Genomic DNA, 6,000 nt, shown 5'->3' on the forward strand with positions numbered 1-6,000 from the left:
AATATTATGAAATATAATATTTGCTGTGGCTTTCTACAACCAATATTTTTTTTATAAACCAGTGTAGTCTCTTACTCCCAGCAGAGGGCAACAAACTCTTGCAAAGGGGGAATGATAAACATGTTTTTGCATGGAGACAAAGAGATGCAAACTGTAGGGATTTGGATACTTGGCTTTATGAATGGCTGCTTTTAACATTAAAACTGTATTATCAATACCCAATCAAGTCACACCCTATGCCATCTTATGTATGTCTGTGTTCAATGTGAATTGTCTGTCTATCATTGACAACAGATCAAATAATTAAATAGAGGCCTATCCTATAATTTCTAAACTATGGTGTTTATCTTTAAAACTGTCAAAAGTGCTGGACCAAAGGGCGATGCCTGAATCCGGCCCTGGATCCTATGACTATAGAAATAGAAATGCACGATCATGCTAGGATACAAGCGTTGTCTAATTCTCGCCCCACATCCAGCCACTCTCAACCTCATTTTCCTGTTTGGAACAATTTGCTAACATAACTTTTATGAATGTGGACACCAGCTTGCTTACGCCAACGCTGCTTTAACCATAAAATCAATACTTTATTCCCGTGATTGACTGAGCTCTACCTCAGCAGCTGCTCGCGCTTATTGATCCCGTGCTTCTGATCGATAGCATGATAAGAATAGTGCGTGTGCAAACTCTGCTGGCTAAATTCAATAAGAGCCGATTAAGGTGACAAACATGCCCAACTGGTACGGCGTTCTTTGTCGACACGTTCAGGAGAATATCATGGGTTGATACGATGAGGATAGGATAACGTGATGTTGCAGGTTTGTATAGCAAACCATGCAGAGATTTGATAGATTTGTGCGATGATACTACCTATCTAACTATCTTATTGTCATGTTCGCTCCATTGTGCGCTTGGTGATTCAGCTAGCACAGTAACAGGAAGGAAGTGGGACTGCGTAGTTTATTGTGTCCGCTCCTCGAACATTTATGAGGCTAAAGGTTTTATGATGTTATAGGTTTTTAGTTGTACACATTCCAGTATTAAAAAACACATCTGAAGCTGTATTGACTTAAAGTCTTTGCATGCAGCTCAGTTCTGTTCATAAACGCAAATGTTGTAATATAATTTAAGGCTTTCTGTCACCTCAACATACCTCATGTGAGTAATGAAAGCATTCCATTCTGTGCAATGAGCACCATATATTCACACAGGGTCTATAATAGGGGACCCCTCCCCCAGCAGCACATGGGCTTTGTAAATACATGGTAACCTAACACTCTTCAGCAGAGGTCTGCCTCGGTGACCTCAGAAAACCTGCCTGGCCATATATGGGTTTCACCTCCACAAAAGTCTGGATCATGTCAAGGTGGTCCACGACTTCCTTCCTTCCCTCTCATTTTTCATTTGTTTTACCACATGCCTCACAACCCCATACCCCCCCCAATTCACCCCCATAACCATCAGCACCACAACCCCCACCACGACCACCACCAACACCAGCACCGTCACTACCGTCTACACAACATACCCCCAACACCAACACTACCACCGCCAACAGCACCCCCACCACGACCAACCACACCACCACCACCAGCACCTCCACAACCAACACCGACACCACCGGCACCTCCGCAACCAACACCAACACCACCTCCACAGTCAACCCCCAGCCCACAACTTACACCACCAGCACCTCCACAGCCAACCCCCACCACCCCCACCCTCTCCCCTTCCCCCCGGGGAGGGACGGGGTATCGACCAAGGTTTAGCTGGCCGGGAGGCGTGTAAGAGGGAGCTCTTTGTTTCAATACCTTGCCGACCTTTGAACCCTGACCCCTGGGTCTCTCGCTGCTGACCCTCGCCCTCGCCAGCCCTCCCCTCCCATCGCGTCAACTCCTACCTCCACCCCCTGCTCCCAAACCCCACCAACCATCTCCTTTCCACGCCACATCCCATTGTTGCCAAGGCACTGGTCACCTCTGACCCCTCTCAGCTCACCTACATCTGTTATCAATTAAAGGGGAGGGATCCTTTCCTCCCTGGAAGAAGAACATTTCTCTTCGGCAAACATTTCCTTTAAACATTGTCTATGTATGAAGGGCAAAATCAAGCAGTTATCTATGATTGGAAGCTGTTTATTAGGACATATTATAGTCAATTTCTGTAGAACAGAGATATTGTCGATCAACTGCCTGAATTGATTTTTAAAGAAAAATAAATCTTAAAATAAACTTCAGTGACATCTGCAACGGAGCTATTTTTTTCAAGGATTAATTGTGATTAGATATGTTACCATTATCGCTTTATTTTGTCTGGTGGGTTTGAATGGTTGTAACATTAAGCTTTTCATTATCTACATTGCTAGTTTATCCTGAAGTGAGAGCTGCAGCCACAAAAAAGACTTGCTTTTTTATCCAATAAACAAAAAGTTTTCTATCAAAACGTCATTGTTCAATCTATCGTATCCTGTCTCCATCCTACATTCTGCTAAATGATAATCTTAAACCTGGTTAAACATGACCCTTGATCTTCTACTTGATCTTCTTCCAATTTACTTCAATACAAAGCAAAGTAATGTTGTGGGAGCTCAAGAAAGATTCAAAATAAGATAATCTCAGGTGTGTTGGAGAATCATTTGCCATGCGCAGCTTAGTGTCAAAGCAACAGAAGATACTTAGGTTTTCCTGAGCTGTGCGGCTGTGTGGGGATTTGAGATAGTAGAGTGCATGTATTTTTGAACTCTCAAAATGTTAGAAAAACAAGTGTAACACATCTTACTACTACAAACTATAATGGTGCAGATGTTACTTCAGGGCCTTGCATGATCAGGCACCTGCCTACATTAAAGAGTGCCTACACCCACATAATACCAGTAGGAATTGGATTCCTCTAATCAGGGTTTGCTTGTTGTTCCCTGCTCCGGGCTTAAGACAAAGGAAACCCTGCTTTAGAGGTTGAAGTTGCTAAACTGTGGAACTTCGTCCCCTTGGAATTTAGCTCTGTATACACTGTGGACACTTTCAAAAGGCAGCTATGCACCCCTCTGTTTAGACTTCCTTTATTTTGCTTATCATTTCTCTCAGTTTCTTATCTTTCGCTCTGTTTTGCATAAACATGTTGGGAAGCACTTTGAATTGCTCTTTGAGTTTTGTGTAGACGGGCTCTGCATTGATTGAACTGGATGTGAATGCAAAGCAGTGGGTGGATAGAGGTGCATCAGACTGACCGCTCTCCTCTGGATCGTCGTTTCTGGGCCCCCTTGGGTCTCCGGTCGCTGCCCAGGCAGGGGCCCCCGTTTGGGCCACTGACCTGGAGAGACTCCAGGCCTTTGGAGGACTTCTTGAAGCTGAACTCCACGGCCTCTCCCTCCTTCAGACTGCGGAAGCCCTCCATGTGTAGTTTGCTCTGTGGGTATTGAAAATGGGTTTTTTTTCAAGCCATTAGCGAGTGTGAGTGTGTGTGTGTGTGTGTGTGTGTGTGTGTGTGTGTGTGTGTGTGTGTGTGTGTGTGTGTGTGTGTGTGTGTGTGTGTGTGTGTGTGTGTGTGTGTGTGTGTGTACCTCTTTTGTAGTTTGGCTTCCAGCAACAAATTCAACAATTTCCATAGCTATCTTTTGTTTAAGTGCAATACTTAGAGTCATAGGACTTGTACAAATGTTGGATGAAATGATGAAAGCACTGTTGTGTTCACGTTCTTGCACACCTTAGAAGCTTAGAAAGAAGCTGCTGTTTGTTACACTTCTGTGCACAAAAGCTTCATATCTGTCGAAGTGACAAAAGCCACAAAGACATACTGCTTGAATGGAGAGTGACGGCATTCTGAAGAATTTCCAAAGGTGGGGTTGCCACGCTGAAAACATCTAGGCACACACTCTCTCCTCTCTCCCAGGGAATACATGCGGCTCTTGTAAAGTCCACTCCCATTGACAGCCCTGCTAAAACATCAATGCTTCCTTTACACCCTTTCCCCTTTGGGGCCAATGTGTGTGTATGTGTGGGGCCAATGTGTGTGTGTGTGTGTGTGTGTGTGTGTGTGTGTGTGTGTGTGTGTGTGTGTGTGTGTGTGTGTGTGTGTGTGTGTGTGTGTGTGTGTGTGTGTGTGTGTGTGTGTGTGTGTGTGTGTGTGTTGTGTGTGCGTGCGTGTCACTATCCCCTCCCCCCAGCAGCATTCCAAACCTCCCCCCTACCCTTGCCATCGCCTTCCCCTTCTCCCTTCCATTTTCTCTCAGCAGCAAAGCGATGGACTCTCCTCCTAAACGAGTCCATCTGGTCAAGCGACTTGCAACTGACCAGTGTACTGGGGGCTGCTGGGTAATGCACAGGGAGGTGTGCATTCCTCGGGGAGTTGCCCCTGCGAAGCCAAACACCAGGTCACTACAACGCCTTATCCCTCTGAGGTTCACTTCGATCATATTCCCCACACTATTGTACACCCTGTTGTTGGCCAATCAGATTTGTCTCCAATTAGAGTTGCCGCATCAGTTCCTGTTCTCCGGTGCTATCGCTTGTTTATGGGTGTGCAGGGAGGCTCAATAAATCCTGCTTACTTCCACTTTGTGCCATTAAAAGCTTGAATATGCGTATAACATTGATTGCAAAAAAAAGTAAAAAGCTAAACAGCAGTCTCATACCTCTCTATCTCTCTCCACCTCTCTTTATTTGTCCGTCTCAGTATTCAAACTGGTTTTCGATTTGACCGTTTCGTTGATTGGAAAACTATCTTTTGTTTAATACGGATGGGACCGACCTCCCTCTCCTGCACCCTGAGGTTAGAGGCTGGGGGGCGCTGGATTGATGGCCATCTTTACACTTACTGTATTGATGCCAAGGGAAGGTCACCCGTGTTATCCTATACATATCCAAAACGCAATTCCTGTTCTTCCTATGAGCTGTGTGTGTGTCCGCCAACAGTCCCAGGAGCAACAACAGCGTTGTGGGTGGAGATGTAGTCGATTGAGAGAATCCATATCCAATCTCTGGACGGAACTAAACAAGACACCTTCGTTGTTTCATCCCGGGCCCCCCTATCCCCGAAAAACACGACTCCATCGTAATTCCAGCCCCCTCTCTCACTCTCCGCAATAAGCTGACTCAAAGCACCTTGTTTTAGGCGTGAGATGAGGACAGCTAGGATGAGGGTTATCACTTGATAGGCCTTCATCACAGAGGTGTCGCGGGCCGTGGTTGGCAACAGGAGTTGCTCATTAAGTTAATGACGGGTCTGGAGGCCAGCCAGTGCCGGTAATCAACCTCCTGAGATACACCTGGGATCCCCCTACTATTACGCCTCTGTGTTAAAGCCGTGTATTACCTCTGTAGAGCATGTGAGTGCAGGAGAGGGATATCGACACAAACACTCAAAGACAAACCGAGCCTAACTTTGTAAGTCACAGGGAGGTAAAAATAAAAAAGAGGATGTTTCAGTGACAGAGCTCTTTTCAAAGTGCAGAGAAACCCGAACCCTTCGCGGCTTCCCCACAGCGATCCAGAGGGCCTTGTGTTGGGTGGGCCTGCGTCCACCAAGCCAGGTTGGGTTTAATGGCTTTATAACAGGAAGCAGCAGTGGTGGGAGACGGAGAGGAATGAGCCCTCTTATCTCCCTGCTTTGCATAAACCCCCCACCCCCCGCTCCCTTTAATGGGACAACTCCTGAGACCAACCCCAGGTCCAAAGTCTTCCATCTCGGAAGAAGGCTCAAGCAAATAGCCCCCCCCCCCCCCTCTCTCTATCTCTAAGGCATGTGGGGAACTGTGGTTGAGTGGGTGAGGTCAGCACCCATCACACAAAGCACCAGCCCCTGGCTTACTGGAAAAGGTGTGTTAATCCTCAGGTAATGTTTGACGTGACAACTCGCGGCGAGCCGCCATTGAAGGGCTCACATTCCGCCCTCCCAAACGTTTGTTTTCTTCAGCTTGCCTTAACAGGGGCGCCCATATAAGGGCGGGGATCTCTACTTCCTGTTGTGTTATAGTTAGACGTTGAATTTGGAAGGTATCTGGTT

The sequence above is a fragment of the Gadus chalcogrammus genome, chromosome 22 (assembly GCF_026213295.1).
Source record: "Gadus chalcogrammus isolate NIFS_2021 chromosome 22, NIFS_Gcha_1.0, whole genome shotgun sequence".
Taxonomy (NCBI): domain Eukaryota; kingdom Metazoa; phylum Chordata; class Actinopteri; order Gadiformes; family Gadidae; genus Gadus; species Gadus chalcogrammus.